This window comes from Taudactylus pleione, unplaced genomic scaffold (assembly GCF_031769625.1).
Source record: "Taudactylus pleione unplaced genomic scaffold, aTauple2 ptg000178l, whole genome shotgun sequence".
In the NCBI taxonomy this organism is placed as follows: Eukaryota; Metazoa; Chordata; class Amphibia; order Anura; family Myobatrachidae; genus Taudactylus; species Taudactylus pleione.
In genome coordinates this window covers 9,484,289-9,512,236 of record NW_028284580.1, presented here as the reverse complement: position 1 = coordinate 9,512,236, position 27,948 = coordinate 9,484,289, and positions in this window count along the sequence as shown.

Sequence of the window (27,948 nt, the reverse complement as noted above, 5' to 3'; positions counted from 1 at the left end):
ACAATATACAGATATTAATACCAGATGTACTCTTATTTGTATTGTAAGTGCTGGATACTAGGGTGAGGTTGAAAGCAAAGAAACCATGGTCAGGGAGGTCAAGAGTCATTACATAGTAGAGTGGAAAACCAAAGCAGAAGAATCTAGGTGATGTCCCTAAGCATCTGTGGATTGTTGCAATGGAAACATGGCTCTTGCTCTGCTGGCCATGCCAGAGTCCACAAGACCCAAGAGTAGATACAGCAAAGTTATTGGCGGCCCACTCTGCCTCAGGATGTGAAGCAGTAGGTCACAGCATGCTCAAAGTGTGCTCAGCTCAAAGTCTTCCGACAGTCTCCCACTGGGAAACTTTTTCCTTTGTCTGTTCCAAGTGTTCCATGGACTCATATCTCTGAATTTCATAACAGACTTGCCACCCTCCAACAAATATGCCACTATATGGGTCATTGTTTATCACTTTCCAAAATGTTATTCTATGAGGGCTACTCTCTGCACCAGTGCTTGCTTAATTGCTTAATTGTTCACCAGAGAGATCTTTTGACTACATGGGTACAAAAGGTGCCTAGTCTCTGATTGTGGAGTGCAATTTGCATCCAAATTTTGGCATTCCTTGTGTTCTGCTCTCCAGATAAAACTTAATTTCTCTTCCGTGAATCACACCCACAGTCGTACCACCAGAAAAAATTTGTAAATCAGGACTAAGAAATCTTTCTTTGTATGTACATTTCTTCCTTGAAAGAGGATTGGTCAGATCTATTGCCATGGGCCAAGTTTGCACACAACAATCATTACCATGTATCCTCAGCTTCCACTTCATTCTATAAAGTGTACAATCTGCATCCCCAGGTACCAGCCTTCACACCACTTCCATGTTCTACTGTTCCAGCTTCTGAAGCATTCACATGAAACTTCACCAACAATTTCCAGAGTACAGTCCTCTATTCTTCAAGAATCCCAACATTATAGGATCTATGCTATCAAAAAATGCCATTCCCACACTGCAACCAGGAGATCAAGTTCGGTTAACTATTCAAAATACAAGACTGACAATTCCATATGTTAAGTTTGATCCCCGGTACATTGGGCTGTTCGGTATATTGCAGGTGATCAACCCCTTAGTTTATAAATTACAACTATCTCCATATCTCTGGGCACCCAAATGCTTTCATGTGCTCTTGTTGAAGCCTCTTGTCATAAATCAGATCTACTCATCCAATCAAAGGTCACCTAAAGTCCAGACTCAACAAGGAGTCAAGTATGAAGTCAAGACCACTTATTTTCAATATGGATACTGTTGATTGAAGTGCTATGGTCCAGAAGAATGAATGCCATCGATGTACACCCTCCAATTCTGATATGCAAATTTCACATGAAAATTTCCTTAAAAACCCCATAAGTATCCAGTGGCCACTCGTAAAAGGGGGGTTCTCTCACACATTGGAGTTTCAGACCCTGTAATCTAACCCAGCGGTGTTGCCTAGTAGCCATTCAGTGCTCCTGCTTGCCACTGTATTCATACCTGAGTTCCAATCCTGCCTACCAGAAGGGTGGTTGGTATCCTTCTGGAGTTTTCTCCAGTGCTGGCATAGCATGGGAAACTACTTGAGTCATGCCTTTCAGTATTAATCGCAATGGAACATGCTATGGCGCTGGAAAAAGTCATAGCGTGTAATACAACTTTTTGTCCACCTGGTGTTGCTTGCATCCAATATCCAATTCATTATCAGGATCACCACCCAATGATTGGCTGACAGAACCTGTGATTGGTACACTATAGTACAGCATTTTCGGAATGGAATCAGGGCTGTAGAAGTATGTGTAATAAAGTTACAGTATGTGTTTGAGTCCTGTACTTTTTTTTAAAAGAAAATGTTTAATATTTTTGTCTCAGGGGCTCAGACAGGAGTCACATGCACGCACAGATTTCAATAAGGGATGAATTAATATTCAGGTAACTGCTCGGGTGCTGTGTTTACATATACTAATATAATATTTAGAAAGGAAGACACATTTTTATTATTACTATCATTATTATTATGCTTCCCTCATTGCGCCCTCCGTAATGGTAGTGGGTGGGTGGAGTGCACAAGGATTCAGTAGATGGATGTGAAATCCTTCTTGGCCTAGTGGTAGAGTGGTAGTTTTACATTGCCATGGTCCAGGGTTCAAATCGCACCACAGCCCAATATTATTTTAAAATCATGATTACTTCATTCCTTTATATATTTTTTTATAAAGTAACTCAGTAGTGAATCCATCCACACTAATCGAGTTTCAGATGCACCCACAGGTGTTGGGGTTCAAGGATTCAAATGCAACCTCAGTTTTAAATAAGACCACATGATTTCCTGTTCAGTAATGTTGCACTAGTGTATTGAAGGCACTACATTGCTCCACAACTCCCCCACACCCTGCAATGACAAACCCATAGTTATGTGATGGAGATGCTCGTGTCGAGTTTAAGATGCACTTTCAGCATCAGGGGCTTAGATGGGTCAGACGCACCCACAGATGTTAGTATATAGTGACTCAAATGCACCTAAAGTACTGTAGGTGAGTACAGTATGAGTGGTTGTTAGTGTGAATGTGAGTGTCCTTGTAAGTTTTGATAAAATTTTACTATCATGGTGTGTGTCCTGTGGTTATTGTAATATTTCTTTTGGAGGTGAACTACATGTAAAGGTACATACCAGTGGGCCAGTAATGCCCTGCATGCTGGTACTTGTTGATCTCAAAGTACTAGTATGTGGGGGAGGCTTGCTGGTACCTGTAGTTCTACTGCAAAATACCATATTTTTACTTCTGTCATTTGCACAATATTTTACACAATCAACCCGGCACCCACTGGGATAGCCCCAGGCTATCAGCCCAAATATTTTCTGCAACTTTACCTGACTTCCAAGTCACCTTTGTTGCTGTTCATTACAGTGATCTACCCTGATAATCCGCTGGTACTGTAAGTAAATTGCTATGGTTCATGTTTTTTTTACTGTATTGCTGATTGCCATGCCTGTAGACACATTTTTGTGTATCTATTCTAATAAAGTAGCCTACCTTTCCATGTCCTGCTCGTCTTCGATAGCTCCATAAGGTATGGCTGCCTAGTGGCCTGATTCAACGGTTGGCGGCCATTTTGTCCCTCTCGTGCTCCGGCTAATACTGAAATGTCCCATGTAGCCCAGTATCTCAATTTTCCGTGCCCCTGCAACATCCATGCCCCTAGACGCATATTTGTGTATTAAGTCTTATGAAGCAGCCTATATTTACATGTCCTGCATGCCGCTCATAGCTCTATAAAGTCCGGCTACAAGGCGGCCTGATTCAATGGTCTGTGGCCATTTTGTCCTCTAGCGCTTCAGTTTATACTGCAATGTCCCATGCTAGCCCAGTATCTTGGTTTTCCATGCTGCTGCAACATTCATTTCCCTAGATGCATATTTGTGTATCCAGTCTTACATAGTATATATATATATATATATATATATACACATCTTTCATGTGTAATATGATGAGAGCTGAGATCAGGAAGGTAGCATTCAAGAAGACCTTGGACTATTGTCTTGCAAATGTCTTGATTTTTCAAGTCCTCGTTCTTGGTTCTCAGTTCCTCAAGCTCATGTGTGATGTGAATCAAGTCTCAGTTGGCATCCTGCTGAAATTTATGGAAGGCATATTGACAAGACACAAGTTTGGAGCTTCTGGTGGAGAAAGAGGAAACCCTCGGATTTATTGGATGATACATCTTTGTCGAGTTTAAGTTCTGGTAATGCCTTGAGCTCCATGATGAGTTATTTTAATGCTTGACTGTCTTCCTTGGTAAATGGAGTGGTTGTCAGAGTCTGACCGATTGGGTGGTGAGTCCTGGGAAAAGTCAGGCTTGTCTGGTTTAGAAAACTGATGTCACTGACCATCGACCTCTTGGTTTTTTTGCTTGGTCATATGGTTGGGAGATGACATGGTGACAGAAGAGACCATGTACAGTACAAACAGGTGATAATAACAGAGAGGCATTGTAATAGGAGTAGTTCAGGGTACTAGCCTAAGATAATACTCCTGGGCACATCAGACAGCAAATATTTCTACCATGTCAACCTAGTGGGGTGAAGGGCTGCAGAGATAGGAGTTTGTGCATGCCAGTATGAAGAGACTGCCTGGTTGCTGCAGTAAGACTCTGTGTATACAGGCTCAGACACTTGGGCATAGAAAGGCAGCCACTGAAGCTGGATGTGGTATTGCAGCATGGTGTGTTGGGGGGTGTAGTCAGCATCCCTCCATGCAGGATGCGGATGGGCGAAATATCGGCTCCACAATCCCGACAGAGTTGGGATCCCGGCACCAGAATTCTGACCGCTGGTATCCCAAAGGTAAGTATCAGGCATTAGGGGGAGGGTTAGGGTGCAGGGTTTGGGTTAGCTATTAGGGGGAGGGTTAGAGTAAGGCACTAGGGGGAGGGTTTGGTTTAGGGTGCAGGGAGGGGGAGGTTGGGTTTAGACACTAGTTTGGAGATTAGGTTTAGGCACAGAGGAGGGAGTGTTAGGTATAGGGTGTGGGGAGGGGGATGTTAGGTTTAGGCACTAGGGGGGAGTTTAGGGTTAGGCACCGGGGAGGACAGGCTAGGGTTATGGGTAGGGGTAATGGTTACTCTTACCTTATTTCCTTATGGGTGTCAGGATTCTGACTGTCAGGATGCCACTATCGGTATTCTGACCAGCAGCATCACGACCGCCATTATCTCATACCCAACTCGTGTTGGGGACAGTAAGCTCATTCATGTCACCCAGATGGGAGGTGCCTGCTGTTCTATGCCAGATGTCCCATCTGGCAGAATGCTGTCCAGGAGAGGAGCAGGTTCAATATGACAGTGGTGTCCACTGGGGGTGAGAAGACACAGTGCTATGACAGAAATGGGTCTCCTGCAATGAAAAATTGCAGCTCAGATGGTGGAGCAGGGCAACTGGGGATTGATGGCAGCCTCTGGATCCGTGAACAACAACTGGGACAGGTCGAGACCACAATGTCACAGCTGCAGCGCCCGGAGCTCCGGAATCATACAGCCACCAGCTTCAGCCAGTTGACAATCACAACTTTTAATTCCATTCTGACATGTGGGGCATTACTAAGGAGTCTGAAATTGTATTTTAAGACTTGAATGGTTGATTCTGTAAGCACTGTTAGTTATCTCAACCCAATTTCTTTCTCACTGTCTTTCTCTCTGGTGAAAGACAATTGAAATTTGTGGGGGGGGGGGTTTATGAGAACCTCTACACAGAACCCACTGTGTTTCCAGGGAAAGACATTGCAATGTCAGCAAAACAAAAGGTAGAAGAGGAACTAAATTTGTGTAGAAAGCATAGATTTCATATCCCAGGGTAGCTCCTGTTCTTTGGCATTTGCAGGCATATAAAACCCCTTTTCAAAAGGCTGAAACAGAAGTATCTATCATTGGCTTATTTCCATTGGTATAATTTTATATTTATTAGGGATATTTAATCTATTTTATTTCAAATATGAAGCATGCATGCAGAAATGTTTTAAACTTTGTGGGTAATGACAAAATAGTTAGGCATGTGCTGAGACTGAAGACAGACATTTTTCTCTTAATAAATCTTTGCTTTTCTCTCATATATATGTTCACACTTAATCAAGTTATGTGAATTATTTTGTGGCATCCACAAGGGGGCAGATGTGATCTTTTTATTTTTAAATTCTAATGTATCTTCCCTATTGCCACTACTCTCACTTCCTGTTTAAATAAAGACATACACCTGAAAGACCAGCTGAGTTACACTATTAGGCTAGGTCATAGTACATGACAGTGTGCTGCTTGATGTGTTTATTTCCATGGTTTAGCCTGTTTTATGCTAGTACCTACACACATATTTCTAAACCATAGAACTGTCTGCCATGAATATAAAAAAAAATTACTTCCCTGTTCTGGTGGCATTATTAACACGACATTAGGATTTATTTACATTTACCTCTAAGATCAATGTAGCGTACCCAATATAAGAGCAAGGTGTTTTGAAAACGTCTTTAATATGTTTGTTATTTTTTACTCTGCCTAAGCAATTCCTACTATGATAGACTGTCTAACAAAGAGCTATGTCATTATGATTTTAATTAGTTTCTAAAAAAAAAATTGTAAACAACATTAATGTTCTTAGTGTTCTTAGTGTACCTTTGTGACTAATGAAATTTCAACACATTATGAGGAAATTAATATTTTAAATTAAAGCAACAGTTATATTAGTTAAGTGTCTCAGAAAAAAGTATTATTATGTATTATACTGTCGGTGTGTATGTATTAATAGAGTCTGCTTTTGCTTTATATGTTACTTGCTTAGCTAATTTAAAGTTGCATTATTACCTTTTTTTACTTTACCTTATTTTAATGAAGAGGAGAAAAGTCCAAGAAGATATTTCACAGAGACATGAATTCTGACTTGGAAAGGTGAGTTTTGTGACAATTAAAGCTAATTTTTGGAGTCACACACAGTTTAAATTACAGATTTCTATACATCTATTCTTCTATGAAATATATTAAGCAAGCAAATTAATTAAACTGCATCCAATATTTTTACTGTGCTGCGCCCCTCCTCTGTAATATACACTTGCAAACTATCAGGATGTCTACCAGCCTGCAATGATCAAATGTGCCCTAAAAATACACTTGTTTTTTAAAGTCTACCAGCCTGTCTCACACACTTAGGGGTAAATTTACTAAAGTGAGAGATTTTAGAAGTGAGTTTAAGTAGAGCTGTTTCCCATAGCAACCAATCAGATTCTAGCTATTATCTTCTAAAAGCTCTCACTTTAGTAAATTTACCCCTTAGGGCCTAAATCAGACTTGTATGCAACTCCTACACTATACTGGTCTCCAGTGCACTCCAACTCATAGTCAGCCACTCTTTATATCCACCTTTCCCAGGTTACATGGTTATTGAATGCTCCTGTCAATAACTGTATCTCATTTTGTTGTATAACTGCATGAGTTTTCCCTCTGTACAGTTTGTTTGATCCTTTTTATATTTACTATTGTAATTTTCATTTGTAAAGTGTTACAATTATAAAAAATATAATAATAATAATAATAATAATATATTTTTTTTAAATATCCTTGCATAATGAAAATTATTATTTTAGTAAATCACTATCATATTTAATAGTGTTGAGAGAGGAAGTCTGTCTACACCAAAGAATGTTGTAGTGGCTGGGGTATATAGTTTGCATTTAATTATACATTTCTGCTAATACAATATTATATCTGTTGATAGCTTTCAAAGAACTTAAAATCATAATCTACTGTATCTTAAATTAGCACTTATGAATGTTTCATATAATGCTATAAAATTAACTGCTTTTTCAAGGCAAAATATTCATTCTCTCTATCTGTGTACATCATAATTAATGCTTTTTTCCTACGCTGTATCTGCACCTTTTTTGTTGTATAAAACATTATTTTTTCCCACCTGGTTCCCAACACTGTGGGGATCCCACAGAACATCTTAGCTAAGCTACAAGATGGCCTCTTCCACCCATGAGCACTGTACCACTTCTCAGGCACATGTCAAGCACTTATATCAGCTATGCCACAATGTTCTGAATCCCAATCTCCAGTGAAGATACCATCAATTGGAGTACCGTTACCGCTACCCTCTTTTTTTTTTATTAAACACTGACGGCATTAATGACATTTAGATCACACTTCTTGGTAAACGATATTTTAATCTTTTCTAAAAATCATTTAATGCAATGAACCTTTTTTATGAATGATATATTCAATTATAGTAGTCAGATAAATAAATAATTACATGAATCAGCTGAACTGAAATGTTTTTTGTTGTCTTCGTACAATTTAATTCTTCCATCATCTACTGTAATATGCCAACACTGTCTTGTTTTAGCATTATATTGGTTTACATACAGTAGCATTATTCAAGAACAAATTTGGTCTGACCCATTTTAATGTTATTTTGACTACAACTTGACAACCATTTTGTTTTCATAATTTGATGTTCTGTTATTTCCCCAGTTTTGAAGTAGAATAATATTTAGGAAATCAGATCATCAGAGTGCTTAGAGCAGCACTAAATATTTTAGGAGATGATTGTGCTGATCATGTGCTAAACAGTGACATGTCCACTATTACCTAATATTGTGATAGTGCAAACAGGAAACCACAAAATTACAGTTTGATAGTGGCAGGAGCAGGCTTCTTCAACAGCACAGTGTTATAATGAAGGCAAATTGTGCTGCCAAGCACATTACTACCCAAAGTATTGACACTATATGGGAAAGTATAATATATTTATTTTGAATACATTATTTAGAGAGAAGTGCCTGTACAAGAACTACTGTATATCAGATTGTGTCATACAATAAGTAGATCAATATGGTGGACATTATGTAGATTTGGCAGTTACACTCAGGCCTTCTAAAGTAAATACAGGAATGATGAGATCAAAGATCATAGACAATCATGGTTCTTGTTTGCAGAACGCTGTTCACTAGGTCCTTTCTATCTAAGTCAGGAGTTTCTCTGAAGTATCTACATCAGGGCTTTACATAAGCTACAATGAATACTTTATTTTTATTCTTTGATTTCCATCTCTGGCCCTGACCATATTTAATAGGCAACACTGATAGGCAGTTCTGTCCTTAATGTGCTTTCCTTCATCTATATTCCAGCTGACTGTCAATTGCCTGTATTCAAAGGGTGAACATTCCAAAGTTGTCTGGGCAACCCAGAAACATTCAGCACTACAGTACATCAAAATATAAAATAACATAATGTTAAATGTAACCTATGTACTCCTATAAATACTAAACATAAAATCTAAAACAAACTATTGATTACGTTACATACGAGATAAAGTAACTACAAAACTTATAAGATAATCTGTACATGCACATGTAAATCTAAAATCAAGTACAGTGTGGAAAGTTATTTTTAATACACAGTACTGTCTCATTTATATCATTCTACTGCAGGCATAATAATTACTATTGTAACACCTCTATGGTCATGTATCTGGGTGATACAATGTAACGGATATTGATCCAAGCTTGACCTGATTTTCCATGCAACATTGTTACGAGTGTGAGCTCATCGCTTTGTCCCCAAGATACTAACTCCGGCCCAGAGAGGTCTTCTATGGTTTGAGTCTCCAGCCATGTACTAGAGCCAATTATTGAAGCCATATAAAGTATACATACACCGCTTAACATCAACAAATGTTTCCTATTAGTGCTCAAGGTTTAAGTCATTGTTGAAAATTTGGTGAAAGGGTTTAACATTTTTTTTGTATATTAATACTCTAGTTAAACTTAAATTCATAATTTACATTACAGCCTTGGCAAAATCTGCAGCTGCAAATGAGTAACACCTGCCCGGTATTTTAGTAATTTTTCTCACAAAAGGTTGTATGATGGTTCCTTGTTTATTAACAGGAACTGATTAATATCACAACGGTGAGAAAAATGTACCACACTGAAGACTTTTAGCCCCAAGTACTTTATTGTTTTTCCCTTGTTATTATTTAATGAGGTTACTAGAAACAGCATAATCTAATACAAAATATTTCCCAGAGTACCCAGTTGCTTGTAACTTTTATCTTCATTTCATTTTTTTTTAAGTATCTTATTAATTCTTGAGCCAGTTAACTACAACTCCCCTTAGGCAAAATAACTTTGCAGTTGAGGATTCACATTTTTTTTCTCTTTTTTCTTTCTTATTGCTATTATTGTTTTAGGTAATTAACATCCACTTTGTAGTGGCAGTTCCGACGCCATGCTGTCTGCACAAGCTTTTGGCATGGCGTACCTGGAAGGAAAATAAGCATAGGTGGCACGCCTTATTTGACTTCCAAACAGAGATGTAATAGCTCATTCTGAGTACCGCTGCAATCATTTCCTATGGTGATATTAAAATAATGAGACCAAACAAAAATAGATACATGACACAAATTTGGGGAGGGATGGTTAGCTAGAGAGAATGAGAGACATTGTAAGTAAGAGATAATAGAGCAATAGAAAATCAGAGAAGAGTATGCAATAATGAGAGAGACAAGAGATGAACTTTATTAATGTACAGTTCTATGTGCAGTTTGCAAATCGTTACACATCAGATGTGGATATTTTGATGCTAACCACGGGGTTTATTTTGAAAAAAAACATATCTGATGTTGTTTGAAAGCCAATAAACCCAATGAGGTTTAAGTCAAACAACATTGTAAAACTGACATGTTTGCAAAAAAAAAAATTATAATATGGTTCCATTGTGTATTAGGGCATCTTACCCTCAAAGGAGAAACAAAAAAATTATTGGACCCTGCACCTAGAGAGTGCCAGCTAAATACTGAGTGGCACTTGGTCCCTCCTTTACCCATGGCCATTGGGTATCTGTGTCAGACAGATAAAATATAATGCATGCTCTTGTGGTACTATCAGCCCTTTTGAAATAAAAGAGTACACTACAAGCAGCTAGACAAACATCAGGATTATATTTTGAGTTTATCTACACTCCAAGTGTTGGAGCATCTTTCTAGATAAATAAAATATATTGCACCAGTAAATAAATAAAAAAAATAACATTGTCCCAGTATATATATGAAGTGTAGGCTTGAAAGTGTTAAGGAAGAATGTTGAAAAAATTATTGACAACTGCATCTTTTTTATTTACTAATAAGCTGTGTATTTGCCATGTGGTTGATGGCTGTTTGTACACCTGCAGTTTTAGACTTGGCGAGTTTTATTCATGCGCTTTGATAGTGGGTTGGGGTTTAGTATATTGCACAGTTTTTAAACCACACATCAATGATACTAATACTAAGAGGCAACTTGCACTCATACTCAGTAATCCTGTCACAGAGACAGTAAAGGATGCCATCTGCTGCCCTCCTCAGTTACTTTAATATAATTAATGCAAACTCTTATAAGTTCCGTAAATTATTTATTTTGCATGGTTGTGCACTAACAGGGAATCTATATACTGCAATGTGTACTTTAGGTTCACATACAGTATTTTTCAGGAACAAACTGCACAGTAGCACACCTTATATGGGACATAGAGATAAGATGATTAGAAGGTGCAATAATGGTCTTACCAGTCATATTGTCTCTGGTAAAGGACACTTTTGAGCATGGTAATTCAACATGCGACCCCCCAGCTGCACGTCTCTGCATGCCTTGCCATAGTTTTGCTGTTAGGCCATTTTAAAACTGTTGCAGGTTCCAACTGGAGTTCCACATGTTGAATCAAGACAATAGTGATCAAATGAGGAAGAAAATAGTGGTAAATTAATCACAGATTGGAAACATTATACATAAAATAATATTCTATAAATACTGCTTATAATAAAAATTATTATACACATCTTAAAAATCCCAGGGCAGTTGGTGTGCCTTGTTCAGGAAGGTCACTGGAGAGGTATGGCCTAGGGGAGTAGGCACTGGAAAGCACTAGGTTGCCACTTGTCCTCCTTCTTCAACTTTTTACGGCCCCAATCACTGCCTCTCTATTATGCAGTTCAGCAGTTGGTGGGCTACCTCAGCTGCAATGCTGTTTTTGGCCCTGCTCTCAAACCCATGATGTCATGGGAGGATGCAGGACATTGGTAGGAGATAGTCTGGAGCTGCCCAGAGTCTCCAGATGCTCTACACACTGCAGAGTGCATATTCGGAGCATCCTTTGGATGCTCCAGGCACTACTAAAGCAACACTACAGATGGCAGTGTGCCATTCCAGGCACCATGCTGGGTGATGTCACCACCTACACATCGCTCCCTACCACCCTGATCAACCTCCCCAACTGCCCAGCAGTTAGGAAAATGCAGTCCTGATTGTGACATTTGGACTGAGCCATCAAATCAGTACTCCACTGAAATGGGTAATGTTGAAAGATATTCCACTATCATCATCAGTTAAATAGCATTGTTATATTTATAGACAAATCCCTGAAGGACTGTACAATTGGATCAAACTTTATTATTAGGTTAATTTCTTAGACGATAAAATCAGTTAAAAGACTAAGATATTTGTTTGGTATTTGTGTTCATATTTCAACAAATGTGTTTATGGTTTATTTCTGAATACAGTGTTGGGTACCTTGTTATATAAAATAGAGGGCTCTTTTAATGGTGTTTGAATTAACATCAAACCTGTATTATTTAAAATTTGTTCTAAATTTTTAGCTTCTTTGCTTGAGGGGTCCATGAATGTCTGCACACTTAGGCAAGCAGGACGTCAGTTCCTTTGTGAGCCCGGAGTAGCTCATAGCAACACTGGACAGTCATTGCTCATCCTTGTTGATTAATGAAGGCTTTGGGCCTGATTCAGAGCCGCTCGCTCTGAAAGAGCGCTCGCTCTGAATCAGGGCCAGGATTTTTTATTTTTGGAGTGGCCTCTTGGCCGCTCGCTTAGCTGTGAGTGACCACCCACAGCTATAGCGAGCGGCGATGATGTTGGTTGCGATGGTCAAAACCATCGAGAGCATCGGGCTTGCGACGAGACACTTGTGGTAGGGTCTCGTTCATCGCAAGCCCCAGAGAGCTTTCGGCTCTAACAGAGCTAGAAGTTCTCTACTGACATCACTTGTGATGTCAGTGGGGCTGCCCCCAAACGGCAGGCGTTCTCATGGGAATGCCTCCGTTTGGGCAGCCACCCCACTGGCCCACCCACCAAAGGGGGCGAGCTGTCACTTAACATCGACAGCTCGCCCCCTTTGGTGCGAGACCCGGAGCGACGGAGTGCCCGTCGCTAGCTGGGCCTCGCACATGTGCACGACAGAGCCGGCTCCGTCGTGCGCATGCGCTGTGGGCCACCATCGACCCGGTTGCGAGCGCTCAGAGCTTGTGACCTGGTCTGAATCAGGCCCTTTATTCAAAGGGGGAGATGTATCAAATTTAATTTTAAATTCATGACCTTCATAAAGGAGTGCACCATGATCCTTGTTACAAAGCACATACACCTTTAGGAACTATACTGTATTTATCTCATAATAGATGAGATTACAGGCAATTTAAAAACACTCATAAAAATGTGAATAAACATATAATAAAACTATGGGAGTGTGCATAAGAGTGTTTTGTTTCTGTTGCTCCTAAAACAATGCTCTACTACTGAACCTCTAGAAGAACTTGTAAACTGTCATTACCACAAATAACCTCATGTTATTTTTCAGTACAAGAATATTTACTAGTAGACTGGTTTTCAATATAAAGGTAGTGAAATTGTGTAAAGTGCACACATCTTAAGTGCAATAGAAAAATACATTGTCAGCAGCACTGAACACTATGGCACTTTTGTGACTTCTCACCCACAGGATTTGTAAAACAATTATACTGGTTAATTTTAATGGATATTTAGGTCTATTGCAAGGATCATCTTTAATTAGAGTGCCTGGTTAAGGCGGGACTTGTCATGACAGATGCTGAATACTATTGATGTTCTGTAGGGTACTGCAATTAATCATAATCCTTGGCCATAAATGGCAAATATAATTTAATGCCAAATGATAAGGTGATAAATTACTAGGCATGTTTATGAAATCTTTCCGTAGAAATCTTTACTGTAAAGTTGCATAGACAGATGTGTGGAAATATTTGTAATCTCCACAATCAGAACTAATTAGCTGCCATAATCAAAATCCTTTAGATCATTCTTGCTTTGTTTTTAAATCTGTATGCTGGAATGTGCATTGTTTTCCTTCTAACCATGTATTTAATTGCACTGGGGATTAGAGATGTGGGGTTCGGTTCTCCAGAAATCCGATTCCACCTGAATTTTATGAATCCAGATAGATCCCGGTCATAGTTATGATCTTCCCGCGGTTCGAAAGTCAGATTTTAAATCCAAATTTTGGGTTTCTAAATTGCAAAAATTACATGATTTTAACTGTTTCTAAACACTTTTTATCAATTTAAAAAAAAAATACAGATCCAAAACCAAAATACTTAAGAGTGGTTTTGCAAAACCAAAATACAAAGATGAGTAAAGATCCAAAACCAAAATGTGGGGTCAGCGCACATCTCTACTGGGGATCATTTAATAAAATGGGCACTTCCATTTGTGCATGTAGTATGGGTAGTATAGGTAATAAAAGCGTATATCTTACTGGTTGTAAGGAGTTACAAGCAGCCATGCCAAGAGGGGGGGGAGTGGGTACTAGTAACCAGGGCCCAGGCTCTGCGCTGGACTACAGTGGGAGACCAGGGAGACTGCTACTGCTGCTCTGCTTGTGTGGGAGAGCGATCACACTGATTGTGCCCCCACTGGATTTGCACGAGGCGGAGGGACTCACAGTACCCCTACTGAGCTTTTTTAAGGGGGCATGGCCAAGCCTCCTTCTCTGGTTACAAGTAACTTACAACACAACATTGCTCTTTGCACCATGGGCCTGATTCAGAGGTGGACGCTAATGTGTACGCAGACACGCTTTCCCACACTCACAGCTGTGAAAATATGCTAATGATAGCAAAGATCACCCGAGTATAAAGATGCCCACTGTTGCCTTTGTACTTGCATGTGCGATCACATGCACGCATAGATATTGGTAACATCGAAGGACATCGGCGTCCATTTTAATCTTGAGAAAGGTATGAACTGCCGCAGCCTAGGGAGCTCTTCTGCAATGCAGGGCTGCATATGCACTTGCAGTGGCTAATTTATGCTCACCCGCATAATGGCATTCAAATGCACAGGCACCCCTGCATTTCCTTAACCACCCCCCATAAACACCCGCAAAATTGTCACTTCCTGTCAATCAATCTGCAATGGGCCTTCTTGGTTTGCGGGCTCGCACGGCGATCGCTGCAGGATTGCACAGCTGCCTTCATGCATGCGCACTGCGATGCATACACATGCGCAATGGCAAAAAAGCGCTCAGTCTGCATGCGAATTTCAATAGCGTCTACCTCTAAATCAGGCCCTATGTCATTAAATGTTACCTAATGGCTTGTATTAGTTTTTAATTTTGCTTTAATTATTCTTTAGTTTTGTATAATTGTTAAATGTTACGCTCAGTATAGTGTAACCCTTTCTCACTGCATAGTGTGGGGAAGGTGCATTTGGTTGCATGCTACACCTTCTGTTGCACCAGGCTAACTCTCCAGGTTATGGGTAATATCTGAGAAAGAAGTCCCTGCCCACGCTGGCTTTATAACAGGCAGTTAGGAATAAAGGGGTATATTTACTATATGCAGCAATAGTTCCTTGTTACAATGAATTGGGAACCAGATCTTCTCTTATAAAAATAATACTTTATTTCTCCCCTCCTGCAGCTGATTTCAAACAACACGGATATGGTTACAGCAAAACGTCTTCTCTGCCTCCAGCACATAACTTGAACATGTAAGATAATATGGACAGTCTTTTGAATATAGGGCCTGATTCAGAGGTGGATGCAATTCATGCATGGCTGAAATCTCTTATGGATTTGCAATAGCAAATATATGCAAATGCCAGTTTCAGCATTGACCTACTGTAATAGCTTGTGGCACATGGAGTAAACCCTGAGATGCCCACTTCTCTTATCTTAGCACAGTGCAACTCCAGACGCTAATAGCAAGCTTTTAAAAAAACAAAAGTACCCAGAATAGCTTTATAAGGGGTATTAGAACACCCCTATAGTGATCCTCTATGTTAGTGTATTTTTTGGGGAGGTCCAGGCTGTTTTCCCCATTTCTGACAGGGCTTTTCGCCAGGTCCAAATTTGCTGGGTGCCGTTTTTGCCAATTCCTAATTGAATACAGTGAAAAGCAGGGACGCAAGGAAAACTTTTCCGCAGGTAAAATCAGTGATGACAGCGAAAAGTCTGGCATGCGAAAAGTTTTTGACTTTTCGCACCTAATTGAATACGGCCCAAGTGTGAAAAAATGCAGCTACTGTAAGTATACTAATCTGTGTCCACACAGCCTGGTAAATTGGCTGGTTGGCTAGAATCCATCACAATAAGTCTCAAATTGTCACCCCCCATAACCACGCCTTCTTGCAGGTGCACACAGGAAGCTAGCATTAGCTGAATGCCCATCACAAAAGACTGCAAAAAGTTAAAGTTGGTAGTTTTATTGCACCTGGAAAGTTAAACCCCCTTGTCAACATGATGAAGTGGGCTTTGTTCTAGAGGGGATTTTGCTAGACCATGTGGCACCAAAATGGCAGTGTCACGCCTGAGGGTTGGTTTGGGTAGGAGCAGGCATGGGAGGCTGAAGGGGAGATCAGAGATGCATGAAAAAACTTGGGTGGCTTGAGTCAGGACCTCCTCATATAATGATCTGAGGAGATAGAGATAGGGTGGTGGATGATGGGCCCCAAGGTGAGGATAGAAATAGAATGTATTTAATGAACAGCAGGTTGGAATGGGACATAATACTGAAGGAATTAGCAGAACTGGATCTGGACCAATGATGCTGGATTGAGAGCTGGGTCGGTTTGAATCCGATGTTGATGATTTGATGAACTTGATTGGTTGGGGCCGATGCTGATGAATTGAAGAACTTAATTGATGAGTCCAATGTTAGAAGCATTGGATGAGAAAGATAGTAGGAGGTATCGGCTGGAATTGATGTTGGCTGTAAGAACAAGTCTCAGTGGTAAAACCAGTCTGGTGTGCAAGATTGTATAGGAGACTTGTTTACCAGATTCAGGAATTGTATATAATGGACTAGGACCATTCAGATACAGACTACCTGGGAGCTCAGCACTGAGCAGTAACTTCAGCAAGAAGTGACATTGTACTGGCAATGAGGGCCAGTCAGGGATTGGAATTTATAGGGGTAGATCCCCAGGGAATGGATGCTGCAATCAGCTGGTCTGGGAGCAGCAGTCTGAGTGGAGGAAGAGCATCAGATGACAGAGTCCAACATGACTGTGCTCATACTATTGTTCAGGAGGGAACTCTGGCATGCAGCTTGCCATCATGCCGGGGAGACACACTATGAGCATGTGACTGTGGAGAGCCATCTCAATGCTCAGTGACAGGACACTGAGCAAACAGGTCAGGAGTAGACCTCAGCACCAGCCAGGAGTGATGTGCAGTGTGAGCTGAACTCTTTGCTATCCGAGAGTGATGAACAGCATGAGCAAAACTCAGCACTTAAGTGTCTGGAGCATGACAGTATGACGGATGGCCTCAGGACTCCTCTAAGGCTTTCATGGAAACTTGGCATGGAACTCTTGGATCAACTGAGGAGCATGAACGTCAGAGGCAAAAGTCCATGAAAGTTCTTCTGGGCCAAAGACTTCCAGGGGAGTGAGTCTGGGCACAGTGGATTCCCATCGACAAGGATGTTTCTTTACAGGTTTTTGGCCAAGACCAACAGAATGATGGGAACTTGATAAATGCATTTGAAAATGTTGTAGAAGTAAATGGTAAAGTAATCACGGCTTTACCAACAGAAGGTGTAACCATACATTGCATTGAAAAATGATTTGTTATATTGTGTAACATATTTGCAGAGTAAGAGAGTAGACAAATTGTTGGTTCCCCGGAAACACGAGCAGTTGGTGTTGAGTGCGGCTCATACACACCTGTGGGGTGGCCATTTAGTGAGGAGAAAACTCTCCAGTGTAGTCAGTTAAGGTTCTTTTGGCCAGGTATTCATGCAGCAGTAAAAAAAATATTGTCAGGAATGTCCAGTGTGTCAGAAGACAGCACCCTGGCCAGGGTTTTGGGCACCTGTGATTTCCCTCCCTGTCATTTCTGTACCTTTTGAGAGAATTGGTATGGATCTGATGGGGCCAGTACAAACAATCTGCTCTCATGGGCATCAATACATATTACTGGAAGTAGATTATGCCACAAGGTACCCGGAGGCCATACTGCTACGTAATATGAAATTTAGCACAAGTTAAATAAAGTTTCTCAGTTTGATTCCTAACCTATGCTCCGGGTTGATGAGCTGGTGAAGAGTCTAGCAAAAATCAAGTATCTCACCACTCTTGATTTGACAAAAGGGTATTGGCAGATTCCTTTAACAGAGGCTGCAAAAAAGTAAAAACAGCTTTCTGTACCCCAGAGGTCTTGTTCCAGTACAAAATGATGCCTTTTGGAGCCCCAGCAACTTTCTAGAGGGCTATGAATAAGTTGCTTTGGACCCACAGGGAGTATGCAGCTGCATATTTAGATGACAGCGTCATCTTCAGCTCTGAATGGGAGTCACACCTTCCAAGGGTAAAGGCAGTGTTACTGTCTTTATGTCTTTATGGGCATGTGGGTTTGCCACTAACCCTAAGAAATGTGCCATTGAAGTGGTGAAGGTGAAATACTTGGGATATGTTGTAGGCAGAGGGCAGGTTAAACCTCAGCCCAGTAAAGTGGAAGCAGTCCACACCTAGCTTAAACCCAAAAGTAAATTACAACTCAGAACATTCCTTGGTTTGGTCAGTTACTACCACAGATTCATACATGATTTTGCCACCAGGGTGGCTCAACTAACTGAGTGCCTTAAGAAACAATCCCCAAGTCAGAAAATGTGGTCTACGCCAGCATAGACTCCTTGACAGGATTTAAGACAAGCCTTGTGTGTAGAGCCTGTTTTGCAAGCTCCTGACTTTAAGAACCAGTTTGTGTTGCAGACGGATACCTCTGGGACAGGCTTAGGTGCAGTCCTTTCCCCTGAGGTAGAAGGGGAGGAGAAACATATACTCTATTGTATCTGGAAAAACTAGGGGAGGAAGAGTGGGTGCAAGGCAAGCTCTGGAAAGTGGTAGAGGATTGTGTTCCCACATGGATGACGCAAATAGAGGTGAGCGAGGCAGAGAGCTCACCTGAAAAAGTATTATCTTCACTGGGGTGGTTGAAGCTAAGGGGGAAGGAGTGTGACAGGGACAGCATGCTTTCATATGAGGTTAATGTGGAGCAGTAGGTTTGTGCAGAGATGGAGCAATAAACAGCATGGTAATGAAATCCAGTCCAGGTTTTCCTGGGATCAGTTGTAAGCCACGAGCAGGGCTAATTAGCAGCACCTGTTATCTGTCTTTAAAGTTGTGTCAGTTTAAATCCACAATGATCCTGATGGTGAATTAGTCACCAGCTTATAGGCCCGGTGGTGACTAGTGTTAGGGATCCTGAACCTAAGGGTACACTAAAAGAACTGTTGCTGTATGGAATATTCTGTGTACCTGCTGTAACATTTTGCATGTGAACACTGCACTGACCTTTATATGTGCCTGTGGTTTTGGTTCTAAATCATCATCATGTTTTGATTTTGGTTTTGAATTTATTTAAAAATGTATAAAAAGAGCTAATATGAGGTACACTAATTTGGACCTATTTTTATTGCCAAAATATTAATATTAACATCAGTAATATTAATTTGCAGTAATTTCCATTGAATTTTGATCACCTAATAGCTCACAATATTGTTTTCACCAATATTGGCCAAAGACTGTGAGCTGGCTAGATTATGTGACAGAGCAATGACACAAACACATGACAGTTAAAAGAATATAGCATATTTATGAAACATAGTGGCACAGAAGTAGCAGACAGGTTGGCAATTTAATACAGTATAGAAAACATAATATATCATTAACACCTCCAAACAGAAAATCATAGACATCAGGCCAATACAGTCTATTCAAGACAAAGTAACAGCCTAGTATAATATATAATAACAAAGTTCTCCAACCAGAAAATCAAGGGCCTCAGGCCAGTACAAGTTAAAGGAGATGGATAAGAGGCTAGTAGTATTTACACCAATACAGCAAGGTGGGCAAAGTCCATTAAAAAGTGCTGCACATTAAAATTGTTTTTGGGCCATTCCACCCACCCTTATGTTGTATATTATTTAGAACATGCACAGTTTAAAAAACCAAGCACTTCAGTGACAGGGACTGCGACTTTTGTGGCTGAAGTGATTGGTTTGTTTGGACCCCCACAAAAGAATAAATTTTGATTGTTTGGCTAAAAATGGATAAAGGATAACAATGTTATTCATATTAGAGTTGAAGATATCATTATCCTCATCATCACCCTAATCAATTATGTTAATGTGATCATCACACAATATTAGTTCATCCCCACTGGAATCCACCATTATTTCACCTTTATTTGTAGTAATATCCTACACAGATTGCTCACTGTTCCCAGCTGTGCTAAACACTCTTTCTAAGTACACACTGGAAGGTGGGCAGCTTAAGTACACCTTAGCTAGTTTGTACAAGGGGATCCAAATCACCTTTTTTTTCTCCCAGTATTCAAAGGAACTGTGTGAGATGCTAATTTGTACCTTATCATTAAAATAATCCTCCAAAATTCTATTGATGCTTACTTTATCAGTTTGAGTCATGGTAGAGGTGTGAATATATGTGGGTAATTATTTTAAGTCTGACCAGATGTCATAATGTTTCTCTCTGGTACACTGAGTTGACACATCATCATCATCTGTGGGCCTTTTGGAAAAGGTAAGTATATTCCTGGCAGTAGCATCTAAAGGAGAAACTGAAGCAGGAGTTGTTGTGTCATGTGCGCCTTGAGCTGACAACTTGCTTGCATGGAGCTCTTATTATCTGTATCAGTAGGAAAGAAAGACATTACATAGGACTTAGACCTAGGATCAAGCAGGGTTTCCAAAATGTAGTGATCCAATTGCAAGATATTGCAAACCATTTGGTCCTGGAAAAGGAAATAAAGAACTTGGGGGGTAATTCAACAGTGCATGGCTCACGGAATCTGCGCATGCACATGAGCCATTCTGTGTGGGTGTCACATTGTGCTCACACAGCAAGATGGACAGAAATATCTGCCACTGTCTGTGCAGCACAGCTGACACAATATGTCTGTGAATTATGTCATTCACAGACATATCGTTGGTACACACTGACTGATCGGCACATTTATTGATTGGCCAATATATCTGCCAGTGTGTACCCAGCTTAAGGTGTCATCATCGGGAACTATCTTTATCACATTATTTATTTGCACTGGAGGGTATGAGACCTATAGTGCTACTCCACTTACACAGAGATTAGTAGGCATCAGTCGAAGCTTTACTTGAGTCATTTCTTTGTTTTATGTCTCTAGTTTTTGCATTTGGCAGCTGACTTTTCAGGTACTTTAGAGCTAGCTTTTGATTTGGTAATTACATTGCTGTACCACATTTGATTGATTTTTGTATTGACCATTACTTTTCATTTATTGTTGCTTTTTTGCATTTCTTTGGAAAATTATTCACGATCAGATTGAATGGCTTGTTTTATGTTTCATTTCAGCAGAGCTGTAACTAGACTTTTTGGTGCCATGGGCCAAAATGAGCATTGGTCTCCACCTCAGCTCCGTACTTTTCAAATAAGGACATAAGACACATGCCCAAAAAAGGGGTGTGGCCTCATGGGGAAGGGGCATTACAAATCTGATTTTCCCTTATGATAATGAAGGATTACCAATCCCGTTGTACCACTGTTATCCAGGTGTCACTGCCAAATAATGTGTGAATTCAATGGCTGCAGTGATGATACACAATAATTATGAAGTATAACTCACCAGCAATAGATGTATGATAGCACTGGTGAAGCTGCACCTGCAGAAGGATTTGGCCATCAGAACAGCCATGGACAAGCCTGGAGCTGGCAGTGTAGATCAGCGACTGAAGATATAGAAAGAGCTCTGCTTATAGTGTATATGCAGTAAATATCAGCAGAGTGGAGATGTATGTACCCTTCACTGGCAGCTGAACTCATCGGCCGGGGTACTCTAGATGTGCTGTAACACGTTGGTTAGGAATCGGTGGCTGTGTTCAGGGCTGCCACCAGAAATTGTGAGGCAGTTAGCTCCATGTGTAAAGTGTCTGACTGCCATGTGAGAGCTTGCCAACTCTCCCTGATTGTCAGGGAGACTCCCTGAAATAGTAGTAATCTCCCTGACTCCCTGCAGAGTCTAGCAATCTCCCTGATTGCATCTTATCCCCATTATGTAGCTGTTATATTAAAAAACAGAGATGTATATACATTCAAATGGGATCATTAGTATCATTTCCCTGCATTGGTTATAAGGCACAATGATCCCTATGGCTACATTCATTTTCTGAAAAGCATCAGCGTGTTTTCGTCAACATGTAGATCTTATTAACTGCTCTGGCGCTTATTTACATATGATGTATGTCAGTTTTATGGCACGCCTCTCAGATGTAGTAGTATACGTCCACTTTAAAGTACACTCATAGGTGTTGCTTTCACAATCTTCCTGAAATGCTTTTCAAAAGAAGGCAAGTATGCAGTATTTTGAAATTTGTGTGTTAAATAAAATAGGATGTAACTGAAGGTCCTTGGGAGGTGGCCTGATGGAGGGTGGGTCAGCCAGGGAGGACATAGTTGTGGCCAGGAGATGCCAATGATGAAAGTAAAGGAAGCTACAATTGAGAATGATTATAAACAGAAAATTGACAGGTCCGAGCAGTACATCCTGTCCTGTGGTGCCCTATGCGGTAACATATGTCTCACCACCCTAGTTACTGCCATGCATTTGAGTATTTCTGTTAATTCCTGCAGTTGTGGCTCCAGACATGGGGCTGCAGCACAGTCCAAAATTCAAATAGGGGAGCCACACCAAATGCCAGTGAGTCCCAGCCATTTATGTTTGAAATGGCAGTTGGTATGGCTCCCCTATTGAATTTTGACTGCGCTGCAACCCCATGTCTGGAGCCACCACTGAGTATTAGGGTTTTTGACTAGCTATTCCATGCTTTGCAGCGTCTGTGATGGATTTTGTTTTTTTTTCTTCTATGTATAGCATTAATAATTTAGCTTTCATTCTCATAATTTTGCACCTTTTAGGGTTTTGTTTTTATCTTCAGCCTAGTTACCATTCAGCTTTGTTACTAACCTGTCCTATTTTATTTTGTATCACCTGTGTTCGGTGATGCTATTTTATTGATAAGATATATTTCTTTTTTTCTTTGCTGTTTTGTATAGTTAATTTAGACTATGATGCCTTGGCAAAGGTTTAATTTTATGGTGCTCTCTTTAGTTTCAGTGGAATGACTTTGCCATGTCACATTTGTAAGGATGGGTTTGGTGTCTGTATTACAGTCCTGGGGAGTGTGTGCTTATAGATGGAAATGGTAAGAATGGATGGGTGTCTATCTTACAGTGCATTGTTATGCTTTAGTAGAAGTTACATATTGTGCAAAAATACTGTATGCTAATAATTTAGCTGTTGTCTTGTGCACAGAGATGCCCACCTCCGGCATCTCATATCAGCCTCTGTCATACAGAGGGGTCTATTCACTTAGCCTTGAAGAGAGATAAAATATTGAAAGATAAGTCCCAGCCAATCAGCTCCTGACATTTTTCAAACACAGTCTGATTGGCTGGGACTTATCTTTCTCCATTTTATCTCTCTCCAAGGCTTAGTGAATAGACCCCAATAGATGAAACATAGGGAACATCATTAGCACATCGGTTGCACATCTGTACATCTAAGCAACTCTATGCTGGCTCACAAAGTTAGTCTCATCTAAGATGCCGGGCTTCTGCAGCTGCATACAAATTCATAGAAACTCACTGGGGCATGTCCAAACACACCAGCATTTTGGTAACTACCTCCTTTTACCTCCGCCAGACACTGACTACCTGTCATTCACTTTGCGAAAAGATCTTTGTGCGACCGCCACCTCAAACCCATCACCAGCTTTTACAGTGCACAGAAGCCAAAAATCGCTCCAATGTGTCCAACATCAACATTGCATCCACTTCTGAATAAGGCCCATTGTCTCAACCAGGAAAGTGGGACTCCGCCCGTCCAGGCATGCTGATTATTATTGAGGGTTGGACACCAATGATGTTATGTTTCATTATTTATTTTTTGATAGGTTTTATATTTGATATGTTTATTTATTAAAGGGGTCAAGAAAAACTTCAACCGTTCAGAAGTTTAAGTTTAGCCAATATTTGACATTAGTATATATCAACAAATGTATATTCCTGATCTTAATACTATACCTGAAATAATAGAACATATATTTAATCAAATATACCAGATGTTCCCAAACTCTGCCATTACAGTCCATGTTTTAAGGATAGCCATGATTGAGTACATGTAACTTAATTAGTGCCTCAGTCAATTTTATTTAACCATCTGGGCTCAAGCATGGATATCCTTTAAACCTGGACTGTAATGGCATAGTTGGGAACCTCTAAATATACCAATTATTCTGCTTATCACTGCTCAGCAGCAGATAGCCATATTAGGAGAGGCACTTCGGTAACACACAAACACTGATAAGACTATAGAATTGCTCACAAGAAATGTAGTGTGTGGACCAGTTGTGGCTCCAGAGGTGGGGCTCAGCACAGTCCAAAATTCAAATAGGGAATCTGCCCTTCCAAATGCTGACAAACATCGCCAGCAGGGACTTACAGGTAGTCAGTGTGACTCCCCTATTTGAATTTTGGACTGTGCTGCAGCCCCACCTCTGGAATAGCCACTAGTGTGGACTGATTAAGTAAAACAAAAGTGGCAGGTCCGGTGTTATCAAATTATTACAGTTTCAATGTTTTTACCAACATCAGATAACGTAAGAACTGTACACTATACTGTAAATATTCAAGGGATTTGAGCTGCCTGTTGTTCAGTGGATATGTAATCCTGTATTTAAAAAAAAATAAAAAAAAAACAATGTATTTTACCTTTATTTTCAAAAAATTCGGTAATAAATAAGTTATATCTTAATAAAACAAATAAATCAATGCATTCACTAATACATACAAACAAACATAACAAACCTATAAAAATAGCTAATAATTTATAAAGCTGATGATCACATAATTTAACAGTGAAAGCAGCAGAAATAAACTGTTACAGAAAGGCAATGCAAAAAAAAAGTATTTAATAAAGAAAAATATATGTTGTAGTGATCAAATAAAAACAGAAAGTTTGGAAAATATATCTTTGACATTGGTTTTACAATTTATAAATGTATTACTGTGGAAGAAAACAAGGGGTCTGAAAACATACTAAAATATATTTTCATCTACACTTTTGACACATGGAGGCAATTTGTGGTATATCTATTTTATATCCTGTGGCTTTCCATATCTCTGTCAAGGAAGAGGCCCAAAGATTATCAGTACTCAGCAGAGGTCAGAGCACGGCTAAACGTTATGAAAATAAATTGTACTGCGGTATTACAAAGTAAAACAAGAATACGCTACCGAAAGCAAAATATAGCTTCACCCAAATCACTGAATTAGGTTTATGTTAATTAATTGTGCTGTTTACCATGCAGACGAGCTGTCATACATTAGCCACTAAATTAACTCTGCATTAACATTCACATATCATTATAATTAGAGATACAGTCAGGTCCATAAATATTGGGACATTGACAGAATTTTCATATATTTTGCCTCTATTCACCACCACAATAGTTTGAAATGAAACAAACAAGATGTGCTTTAACTGCAGACTTTCAGATTTCATTTGAGGGTAATTACATCCAAATCAGGTGAACGGTGTAGGAATTACAACGGTTCTATATGTGCCTCCCACTTTTTAAGGGGCCAAAAGTAATGGGACTATCAACTCAAAAGCTATTTCATGGACAGGTGTGGGCTATTCCTTCATTATTTCATTATCAATTAAGCAGGTAAAAGGTCTGGAGTTGATTCTAGGTGTGACATTTGCATTTGGAATCAGTTGCTGTCAGCTCTCAATATGAGATCCAAAGAGCTGTCACTATCAATGAAGCAAGCCATCATTAGGCTGAAAAATTAAAACAACCCCATCAGAGAGATTGCAAAAACATTAGGTGTGGCCAAATCAACTGTTTGGAGCTCAGCAACACCAAAAGACCCGGAAGACCACGGAAAACAACTGTGGTGGATGACAAAAGAATTATTTCCCTGGTGAAGAAAAACCACTTCACAACAGTTGGCCAAATCAAGAACACTCTCCAAGAGGTAGATGTATATGTGTCAAAGTCAACAATCAAGAGAAGACTTCACAAGAGTGAATATAGAGGGTTCACCACAAGATGCAAACCATTGGTGAGCCACAAAAACAGGAAGACCAGATTAGAGTTTGCCAAACAACACCTAAAAAAGCCATTACAGTTCTGGAACAACATCCTATTGACAGATGAGACAAAGATCAACTTGTACCAGAGTGATGGGAAGAGAAGAGAAGGAAAGGAACTGCTCATGATCCAAAACATACCACCTCATCAGTGAAGCATGGTGGTGGTAGTGTCATGGCGTGGGCATGTATGGCTGCTAATGGAATTGGTTCTCTTGTATTTATTGATGATGTTACTGCTGACAAAAGCAGCAGAATGAATTCTGAAGTGTTTCGGGCAATATTATATGCTCATATTCAGTCAAATGCTTCAGAACTCATTGGAGAGCGCTTCACAGTGCAGATGGAAAATGACCTGAAGCATACTGCAAAAGCAACCAAATAGCTTTTTAAGGCTTAAAAGTGGAATGTTATGCAATGGCCAAGTCAATCCCCTGACCTGAATCTGACTGAGCATGCATTTCACTTGATAAAGACAAAACTCAAGGGAAAATGCCCCGAGAACAAGCAGGAACTGAAGACATTTGCAGTAGAGGCCTGGCAGAGCATCACCAGGGATGAAACTCAGCGTCTGGTGATGTCTATGGGGTCCAGACTTCAGGCTGTAATTGCCTGCAAAGAATTTGCAACAAAGTATTAAAAAGTGAAAGTTAGATTTAGGATTGTTTAGTTTGTCCCATTACTTTTGGCCCCTTAAAAAGAGGGAAGCACATATAGAAACCGTTGTAATTCCTACACCGTTCACCTGATTTGGATGTAATTAACCTCAAATTAAATCTGAAAGTCTGCAGTTAAATCACATCTTGTTTGTTTCATTTCAAAGCCATTGTGGTGGTGAATAGAGGACAAAATAAGAAAATTCTGTCAATGTCCCAATATTTATGGACCTGACTGTATGTGCAGACCCGGTTTTGGCTTTGGTTCTAAATCTTCGTCATGTTTTGCTTTTTGTTTAAACAAAACCACTCTCAAGTGTTTTGGTTTGGTTTCAGTTTTGGATTTCTTTAAAAATTGCTAAAGTCATGTAACGTGGATCTGTTTCTCTTCCTATAGTACTATTAACATCAATAACCTTCAATTTCAGTCATTTCCAGTAAATTTTGACCACATAACATCACCTAAAATCAGGAGGGAGGGACTTAAATGCAAGATCCAGTTTTTAGATCCACAATCCAAACTTGGCGGTAACAGCACCCCCCCCCCCCCCCAAACAGTAACAAACATCAAAACCACACATTATAGCTTCATCAAAATATCATATCAAAAACAGTTATAGGGGTTTTCAATATGGGAGGGATAACATCGTTTTTGCGTTAATATCGCACTTATGACGTCATTATCGCAGGTTTTAGTTTTACACCGTATTCAGTTTCAAAGACTTATCGCAGTTTTGAAAAGTCTTTGATGAAAAACGGTGATAACTTTTCACCATTGAATAGGTGTCGAAAAAAAGTGCAGAATTGGGGTTTAGGGGTGCAGGTTTAAAAAAAATAGCCTGCACCCCTTGGAATGACATTTAAAAAAGAACTGTGTCAAAAAAATTAAAAAAAAAAAATAGGGACGCCCCAAAAAATTAATTAAAAAATTGGGGGAAAAAAAAAAAATGGGAAAAAAATTATTAACAATAGGGAAATAGGTTCAGGGCTATTCTGCAAGTATGCAGCAGGTGTTTTCTAGAATAGATTTATAGCGGCAGGTGCACAAATGCAGAATTTTAAAATACTTACTTTAGGGACATCAAAATATGCTAGTACCCATTTTCATTTACCCCAAATTTGATGGGACCACTTAAAAAAATGAAAAAAAAAACCTAAGTGCTCTTCTGCATCACTTCTTCAATGTCGGGAAAAAACACCTGCTGCGGCTATTTAAATCCCCGACTTTCATTTAAAGGCTAAAACGGGGGTACCCATAGTGATCTCCCATGTTTTTACAAC